This window comes from Pongo abelii, chromosome 9 (assembly GCF_028885655.2).
Source record: "Pongo abelii isolate AG06213 chromosome 9, NHGRI_mPonAbe1-v2.0_pri, whole genome shotgun sequence".
NCBI classification, from domain to species: Eukaryota; Metazoa; Chordata; class Mammalia; order Primates; family Hominidae; genus Pongo; species Pongo abelii.
Window position 1 is genome coordinate 121,550,008 of NC_071994.2, and position 10,710 is coordinate 121,560,717.

The window sequence follows — 10,710 nt, forward strand, 5'->3', positions numbered from 1 at the left end:
TGATGCTGAGAAGCCAGGGAAACCCTGATAACTCAGAGACAATTCCAACATTGCAGTGTAAGTATCACTGCATCATCCCACCCTGTTCACTCAACAGGCCATGGACTCAGGGGTTCTATTTACCCTAATCCCATGTTCCTCCTCCCAAATTTAAAGCTGACCAGAACAACAGGTCTCTTAATTCCCTCTTTAGCTAAGAATTTCTAGCCCTGAGAAATGCATGCAAAACCACAATGCTATACCACCTTACTCTTGCAAGAATGACCATAATCAAAAAATCAAAAAAATAATAGATGTTGGCGTGGATGTGGTGAACAGGGAACACTTCTACACAGATGATGGGAATGTAAACTAGTACAACCACTATGGAAAACAGCGTGGAGATTCCTTATAGAACTAAAAGTAGAACTGCCATTTGATCCAGCAATCCCTCTACTGGGTATCTACCCAGAGGAAAAGAAGTCATTATATAAAAAAGATAGTTGCACACACATGTTTATAGCCGCACAATTTGCATTTGCAAAAATATGGAGGCAACCCAAATGCCCATCAATTAACAAGTGGATAAAGAAACTGTGGGGTGTATGAGTATATATATATATATATGGGTGTGTGCGTGTATATATATATATGATGGAATACTACTCAGCCTTAAAAAGGAATGAATTATGAATTAATGGCATTCACAGAGACCTACATGAGATTGGAGACTATTATTCTAAGTGAAGTAACTCAGGAATGGAAAACCAAACATCACATGTTCTCACTCATAAGTGAGAGCTAAGCTATGAGGATGCGAAGGCATAAGAATGACACAATGGACTTTGGGGACTCAGCGTTGGGGATAAAAGAGCACAAATTGGGTACAGTGTATACTGCTCAGGTGATGGGTGCACCAAAATCTCACAAATCACCACTAAAGAACCTACTCATGGCCAGGCATGGTGGCTCAGGCCTGTAATCCCAGCACTTTGGGAGGCTGAGGCGGGTGGATCACGAGGTCAGGAGTTCAAGACCAGCCTGGCGAAGATGGTGAAACACCGTCTCTACTAAAAATACAAAAAATTAGCCAGGTGCGGTGGCAGGTGCCTGTAATCCCAGCTACTCGGGAGGCTGAGGCAGGAGAATCGCTTGAACTTGGAGGGCGGAGGTTGCAGTGAGCTGAGATTGCGCCACTGCACTCTAGCCTGGGTGACAGAGTGAGAGTCTGTCTCAAAAAAAAAAAAAAAAAAAAAGAACTTACTCATGTAACCAAACACCACCTGTTCCCCAATAACCTATGGAAATTTAAAAAATTTAAATAAAGAATTTCTAACCCTGAACATTGGTTTTATTTGTGAAGTCTGATCCCACAAGTACCTCTTGCTTACTGACATCATGGGCAGAAATATCCTAGCAAACGTCCTTGGAATGACAGGTGGAAGAGTTGGAAGTGGAGTTGAAATCCTGAGTAGGTTTCCTACTTGGACAGAAGCAGAGTAGTGCAGGATAAATGTAGATGCTGAGGTAAGAAAAATAAGCAGGATGAGGAGGCTGTAGATTACATATGGGATGCAGAGGATAGGAGGGATATGCATTATAGAAGGAACACCACGCTGCATTTGAATGCAGTGTATAGGTGGGAAACAGTGGAAAGGAGGAATACAGAATAAAGGAAAGATTAAGAGTGTAGAAGGCCCAAGTCAAACTTGTAGAGATGAAAACTATGATATCTGAGAGGGAAAAAAATGAATTGGCCATATCTGGCTGGGCACGGTGGTTTACTCCTGCAATCCCAGCACCTTGGGAGGCCAAGGCAGGCAGATCACCTGAGGGCAGGAGTTCAAGACCAGCCTGGCCAACATGGCGAAACCCTGTCTCTACTAAAAAATATAAAAACTAGCCAGGCTTGATGGTGGGCACCTGTAATCCCAGCTACTCTGCAGGCTGAGGCAGGAGAATTGCTTGAACCTGGGAGGCGGATGTTGCAGTGAGCCAAGATTGCTCCACTGCACTCTAGCCTGGGCCAGAGAGGGAGACTCCGTCTCAAAAAAAAAAGAAAAGAAAAAAATGCATTGCCCATATCTAACAGCAGATTTGATATTACAGAAGAAAAGATTAGATTAGTGGGCTTGAAGACATAACAATAAAAACACAAAGAGAAAATGAAACGCAAAGAAAAAAATTAAAGAATAGAAAAGAATATATCATGCTAACACTAATCAAAAGAAAATCGTATATTAACATCAGCCAAAGACATACTTCAAAGACCAAAGAATGTTACCTGGAATACAGAGAGATACCATGTCATGTCACAATGACAAAGGAGTCAAGAGAATATAGCAATCCTAAATGTTTATGCACCTAATAACAGGGGTACAAAATTGGCAGGCATGGTGGCTCACATCTGTAATCCCAACACTTTGGGAGGCCAAGGTAGGCAGATCACTTGAGGCCAGGTGTTCAAGACCAGCCTGACCAACATGGTGAAACCCCATCTCTACAAAAAATACAAAAATTAGCCAGATGGAGTGGTGGACATCTGTAATCCCAGCTACTCGGGAGTCTGAGGCAGGAGAATCACTTGAGCCCAGGAGGTGGAGGTTGCAATAAGCCGAGATCATACTACTGTACTCCAGCCTGAGCGATAGAGCGAGATTCTGCCTCAAAAAAAAAAAAAAAAAATTGAAGCAACTCACCACAAATCAATGATAAGCATTTGAGGTAATGCATATATTAATTAGCTTGATCTAGCCACTCCACAAGATATACATATTTCAAAACATCATACTGCACACCATAAATTTATATTATACAATTTATATTAGCTTATTAAAATTAAATAAATAATAAATTTTTAAAATAAAAAAACCCCAATTACACAATTTACAAATTGAAGCAATCCCAGCACTTTGGGAGGTTGAGGTGGGCAGATCACCTGAGGTCAGGAGTTTGAGACTAGCCTGGCCAACATGGTGAAACCCCATCCCTACTAAAAATACAAAAATTAGCAGAGCATGATGGCAGGCGCCTGTAATCCCAGCTACTCTAGAGGCTGAGGCAGGAGAATCTCTTGAACCCTAGAGTCAGAGGTTGCAATGAGCTGAGATCACGCCATTGCACCCCAGCCTGGGCAACAAGAGCGAGACTCCATCTCAAAAAAAAAAAAAAATTGAAGCAAAAACTAATGAAACTTCAAGGAATAATATACAAATTCACAATTGTAGTTAGAGATTTCAATATCCCTTTTTCAAAAGGTAGTAAAACAAGTACAATCAGCCCTCTCTATCTGAGGGTTTCACATCCACGGATTTAATCAACCATCAGTCAAAAATACTTAGAACAAAAGTGGTTGGTTGCATCTGTACTGAATGTGTATGGACTTTTTTTGTCATTTTTTCCTAAACAATACAGTATAATAATTATTTACATGGCATTTACATTGTATTAGGTGTTATAAATAATGTAGAGACGATTTAAAGTATATGAGAGAATGTGAATAGGTTATATGCAAATACTATGCGATTTTGTATAAGAGACCTGAGCATCCATGGATTTTGGTATCTAAGGATTCTAGATCCAATCTCCTGTGAATACCAAGGTACCACCATACACCAAAAATCAGTAAGATATGTAAACCAAATTCACTTGATTAACGTTTATAAAACCCCACACCCACTACTAACAGAATACACAGCCTTTTGAAGTGCACACAGAACATTTATCAAAATTGACCATATTTGGGGTCATAAAACAAATCTCAATATATTTTAAAAGATTAGTCACATAATGGAATTAAATAAGAAATAAATAACAGAAAGATAAACTAGGGGTGTTAGCCAGAATAATGCTTCCTTCAAGTATGTCCACATCCTAATCCCTAGACCTAATAAGAGGTCACCTTACATGACTGAAGGGACTTTACAGATGTAACTAAAGTTAGAGACCCTGTGATGGGAAGATTATCCTGGATTACCTGGGTGCGCCCAATCTAATCATATGAGTCTTTAAAAAGGAAGAGGAAGGCACAAGCGTGAGTTGCAGAGAAGAAACAAAAGAAGAAAAAGAAAAGATACAAAGTGTAAGAGGGCGTCAACTCACCATTTCTGGCTTTGTAGATGGAGGAAAGAGGCCATGAGGCCAACGAATGTGGGTGACCTCTAGAAACTAAAAATGGCTCTCATTTTACAACCATTGAGAAAACAGGGACTTCAGTCATACAACCACGATGAACTGAATTCTGCCAACAACTCAACTTGGCAGGAAACGGAGTCTCCCCTAAAGCCTCCAAAAAGGAATGCAACCTGCTGACACCTGAGTTTTAGCTCAGTGAGATCCATACTCTACTTCTGACCTATAGAACTATAAGATAATAAATTTGTGTAGTTTTCAGCCACTAAACCTATGGTAATTCGTTACAGCAGTAATCGAAAACAAATATACTGGGAACTCTCGAAATATTTGGAAAGCAAATAACACACTTCTAAGTAGCCCATGGACAAAAAACAAATCAATGGAAAAATTAGAAAGTATTTAAACTGAATGATAATGAGAACAAAACATATCAAAATCTTGGGGTTCCTGCCAAAGCAGTATTTAGAAGGAAACGTATAGACAGAATTAAACAATCTTAGAAAAGAACAAGGTCTTAAACAATGAGCACAGCTTCCACCTTGAGAAACTAGAAAAAGAAGAGCAAATTAACTCAAAGTAGACCCCCAAAGAAAGAAAGAAAGAAAGAAATAGTGAAGATTACTATTCACAATAGCAAAGATGTGAAATCAATCTAAATGGCCATCAACAGTAGACTGGATAAAGAAAATGAGGTACATACACACCAGGGAATACTATGCAGCCATAAAAAAGAATGAGATCATGTACTTTGCAACAGTATGGATGGAACTGGAGGCCATTATCCTTAGCAAACTAATGCAGGAACAGAAAACCAAATACTTCATGTTCTCACTTATAAGTGGGAGCTAAATAATGAGAACACATGGACAGAAAGAGGGGAACAATAGACACTGGGGCCTACTTCAGGGTGGAGGGTGGGAGGAGGGAGAGGTTCAGAAAAAAACTACTGGATACTATGCTTAGTACCTGGGTGATGAAATAATCTGTACACCAAACCCCCAAGTCACAAATTTACCTATATAACAAACCTGGACATGTTCCCCGGAACCTAAAATAAAAGTTAAAATATTGTTTTAAATAAAACTAAACCACATATAGATGAAAAATAATTTTAAACAATTATAAACGAAATTTAAACAAAAATAAACAATATGAGAATAACCATGAAAAATAAAGATCAGAGCTGACATCAATAAAATAGGCAACAGAAAAACAACAGAAAAAGCAATGAAACATTTCAGAAATAAATAATCTGTAAGTAAAAACAAAAATCAATGAGACCAAACAATGGTCCAGAGACCAATAAAACTGATAAATTTCTAGCCAGATTGATCAGGAAAAAACAGAGAAGATATAAATTATCAATATTAGGAATGAGAAATAACATCACAGGTCCTACAGGTATTAAAAGAATAAGAAGTCAGGCACTGTGGCTCACGCCTGTAATCCCAACACTTTAGGAGGCTGAGGCAGGCAGATCTCCTGAGGTCAGGAGTTTGAGACCAGCCTGGCCAACATGGCAAAACCCCGTCTACTAACATACAAAAATTAGCCTGACCCGGTGGCTCATGCCTGTGATCCCAGCTACTCAGGAGGCTGAGGCAGGGGAATAGCTTGAACCCAGGAGGCGGAGGTTGCAGTGAGCTGAGATCACACCATTGCACTCCAGTCCAGGCAACATAGTGAGGCTCAGTCTCAAAAAAAAAAAAATAAGAAATGAATGTTATTGTCTTAGTCCATTCACCCTGCTATAACAAAAATACAGAATGGGTGGCTCGAACAACATTTATTTCTCAGTTCTGGAGGCTGGGAAATCCAAGATTTCCCAGATTTAGTATCTGGTAAAGACCCACTTCCTGGTTCATATCTTCTTACCATATCCTCACATGGTAGAAGGGGCAAGGGGGCTCTCTGGGTCCTCTTTTGTGAGGGCACTAATGCCATTCATGAGGGCTCCACCCTCATGACCTAATCACCTCCCAAAGCCTCCCTCTTTTTTTTTTTTTTTTTTTTTGAGACTGTCTCTGTCACCCACGCTGGAGTGCAGTGGTACAATCTCGGCTCACCACAATCCCCGCCTCCCGGGTTCAAGAGATTCTCCTGCCTCAGCATCCTGAATAGCTGGGATTACAAGTGCACACCACCACACTCAGCTAATTTTTGTATTTTTAGTAGAGATGGGGTTTCACCCTGTTGTCCAGGATAGTCTCAAGTTCCTGACCTCAAGTGATCTGCCCACCTCGGCCTCCCAAAGTGCTGGGATTACAGGCGTGAGCCACCACACCCCACCTTCTCCCAAAGGCTCCACCTTCTAATACCATCACATTCAAGGTTAGGAATTCAACATAGGAATTTCGGGGGAACACAAACATTCAGCCCATAACAGTTATGAACAATCGTGCCAATAAATTTCACAACTCAGGTAAAATGGACACAGTCCTTGAAAAAGCTCACTGATGATGAAACAGATAGCCTGAATAGCCCTTTATCTATTAAATAATTGAATTTGTGGTTTAAAAAAAAAATTCAGACCTAGGTAGCATCACTGGTGAAATCTACCAGACATTTAAAGAAGAAATAGTACCAATTCTACACAAACACTTCAAGAAAATCGAAGAAGGAATTCTTCCAACTCATTCTTTGGAGACCAGATTTACCCTGTGTTGATTACCGTGGTTAATTTTATGTGTCAACTTAGGTAGGCCCAGATATTTGGCCTAATACATCAGTATGTTGTTGTGAAAGTATTTTTATAGATGAGATTAACATTTAAATTAGTAGACTTTGAGTAAGGTAGATTATTCTCCATAATGTGAGTGGACCTCTTCCAATCACTTGAAAGCTTTAAGAGAAAACAGACTGAGGTCCTGTGAGAAAGGGGAAAATCTGCCTCTAGATTGTCTATGGCCAGTTGCAACAGCAATTCCCTTGGTCTCCAACTTGCCAACATACCCTGCAGATTTTAGACATGTCAGCTACATGAGCCAATTTCTCTAGAGAAACAGAACCAATAGGGTAGATACACAGTCGTCCCATCCCTCAGTGGGGGATTAGTTCCAGGACCTCCCCATGGCTACCAAAAGCCATGGATGCTCAAGTCGCTTATATAAAATGATGTAATATTTGCATATAACCTGCACACATCCTCCTATATACTTTAAATCATCTCTAGATTACTTGTAATACCTAATACAACATAAATGCCATATAAATAGTTATTGTACTATATTGTTTAGGGGATAATGACAAGAAAAATTCTGTATGTGTTCAGTACAAGTGCAGTCATCCTTTTTTTCCCAAATATTTTTGATCTTCAGTTGGTTAAATCCACAAATGCAGAACCCATGGATTCAGAGAAACAGACAAACTGAACCAATGGGAGAGATATATATATATACTTTAATTATACTATAATTATATATATAATTAAAGTAGACAAAGAAATAATAAAGATTACTATTCACAATAGAAAAGTGGGATGCACACACACAAACACAGACACACACACACATATATATATATATATCACATCGGTTCTCTCTCTCTGGAGAACCCTAATATACTGATACCAAAAACAAAGACATTACAAGAAAAGAAAACTATAGACAAATCCTCTTATGACATAGAGGCAAAAATTCTTAACAAAATTTTAATAAATGTAATCTAATAACATATCAAAAGAATAATACAAAATGACTAGAGTTTTTTTCAGGAATGCAAGGTTGGTTTAACATATCATGTCATCAATGTAATTTACCATATTAACAGACTAAAAAAATAAAACCATATTATCATCTGAATGGATGCAGGGTAAGCACTTGATGATACCCAACATCTATTTTTGATAAAAATTCTCAGCAAACTAGAAAGAAAAGAACTTCCTCAATCTGTTAAAGGACGTCTAAGAAGAACCCACAGCTAACGTACTTAAAGATGATAGACAATGCTTTCCTCCTAAGATCATGAACAAGGCAAGGATGTCCTCTCACCCTTCTATTCAACATTGTACTGGAGGTTCTAGCCAGTGCAATAAGCCAAGAAACAGAAACAAAAAGCACCCAGATAGGAAAGGAAACAAACTGTTTTTGTTCACAGACAACAGAATTGTCTATGTAGAACACTCAACAGTCTTATAAAAAAAGTTACTAGAATTAATAAGTGAGTGTAGCAGTTTTGCTTTTTGTTTTGATTAATATACAAAAATTAATTGTATTTTTATATACTAGCAATAAACAATTGGAAATTTAAAAAATTTTAATACCATATATAGCCTGGTACAGTGGCTCACACCTATAATCCCAGCACTTTGGGAAGTCAAGGTAGGAGGATTGCTTCAATACGGGAGTCCAAGGCCAGCCTAGGCAACATAGTGAGATCCTGTGTCTACACAAAAATAAAAATATTCAGGCATAGTGGCAAATGTCTGTAGTGCCAGAGCTACTTGAGAAGCTGAGGTGGGAGGATCACTTGAGCCCAGAAGTTCGAGGCTGCAGTGAGCTATAATCATGCCACTGTACTTCAGCCTGAGTGACAGAGCAAGACCTTGCCTCTAAAAAACCAAAAAAAAAAAAAAAAAAAAAAAAAAAAAAAAAAAAAAAAAAACAAAGCACATACAATAGCATCAAAAATATAAAATATTTCGGAATAAATCTGGTAAAATATATGTTCATATATGAAAAGACTCAACAGTGTTAAGATGTTAATTCTCCTCAAATTGATCTATAAATGCAATACAATCTTGATCAAAATCCCAGCAGGCATTTTTGTAGTAACTGAGGAGCCAATTCAAATGGAAGTGCAAAGGACTTAAGAGTAGCTAAAACAACTTCCTTTAAAAGTTTTGGGCCAGGCATGGTGGCTCACACCTGTAATCCCAGCAGTTTGGGAGGCCAAGGCTGGCAGATCACCTGAAGTCAAGGGTTTAAGACCAGCATGGCCAATGTGGTGGAACACTGTCTCTACTACAAATACAAAAATTAGCCAGGTATGGTGGTGGGCACCTGTAATCCCAGCTACTCAGGATGCTGAGGCAGGAGAATCACTTGAACCTGGGAGGTGGAGTTTGCAGTGATCCAAGATCAGGCCACTGCACTTCAGCCTGGGCAACAGAGTGAGACTCTGTCAAAAAAAAAAAAAAAGTGTCACCTTGCCAGGGGTGATGGTTCATGCCTGTAATCCCAGCACTTTAGGAGGCTGAGGAGGAAGGATCACTTCAGATCTAGGTAGCAACACTGGTGAAATCTATCAAACCCAGGAACTCAAGACCAGCCTGGGTAACAAAGCAAGACTCTGTTTCTACCAAAAAAAATTTAAAAATTTGCCAGGTGTGGAGATCACTACTCCATCCTTGAACTCCTGGGCTCAAACAATCCTCTGGCTTCAGCCTCCCGAGTAGCTAGGACTACAGGTGCACACCAGCACACCCAGCTAGCATGAATGTTTTTCGTTTTTGTTTTGTTTTGTTTTTTGAGACAGGGTCTCACTCTGTCGCCCAGGCTGGAGTGCAGTGATGAAATCATGGCCCACTGTAGCCTTGACCTCCCCAGGCTCAGGTGATCCTCCCACCTCAACCTCCCAAGTATCTGGGACTACAGGTGTGCATCACCACACCAGCTAATTTTTTTGTGTGTAGTTTTGTAGAGATGGAGTTTCTCCAATATTGCCCAGGCTGGTCTCGAACTCCTGAGCTCAAGTGATCCACCCACCTCAGCCTCCTAAAGTACTGGGATTACAGGCATGAGCCACTGCACCTTGCCAGGCACCAGTGTTTTTAAAGCTCCCAGAAGATTCCAATGTGCAGCCAATGTTGAGAACTGGGTAATGAGGGATATAAATGAATTTGAGGAATACAAGTTATTATGAATGTGTGGAACGTGGGAAGGATCCAAAGTTTTGGTTAGATACAAGCCATGGAAGGGATGCCTAAGGTAGAGAATCCAATGGGAAAGTAGGATCTTGGGTTAGGACGACTGCAGGAGTAGGGATAAAAAGGATAGGGATAACTCAGAACTGTGAATGAAACATGTGAATTAGATATTTGTTCTGTCTCTCGTGAAATTAGGGTCTGTATGTATCTTGAGAAGATGGTGGGCAGAATCATCCAATTTTCTGGCTATGTGGTTACTAATTCTTTTCTCCTTTGGGAACCCAGGTCTAGGAAATTCTCAGTCATTAAACTTTCCAGAGGCTCTTTAAATTATTTGTGTAATCAGAGAACAAAAGAAGGAATCCCCTGCTCTGGGATCCAGGAACAGGCATAAAGGACATAAGAGAGAAAGTGGCCTCAATTCTCCCTCTAAACTAGAGATTCTCTGAATTCAGACTGTTTCAGAATCACCTGGAAACACCCTGCCTAGAGTGCATCTCTAGCACTTTATTTTATTTTATTTTATTTCATTTTATTTTATTTTATTTTATTTTATTTTGAGACCAAGTCTCGCTCTGTCGCCAGGCTGGAGTGCGGTGGCACAATCTCGACTCACTGCAACCTCCGCCTCCCAGGTTCAAGCAATTCTCCTGCCTCAGCCTCCAGAGTAGCTGGGATTACAGGCGTGCACCACCATGCTCAGCTAATTTTTGTATTTTTAGTAGAAACGG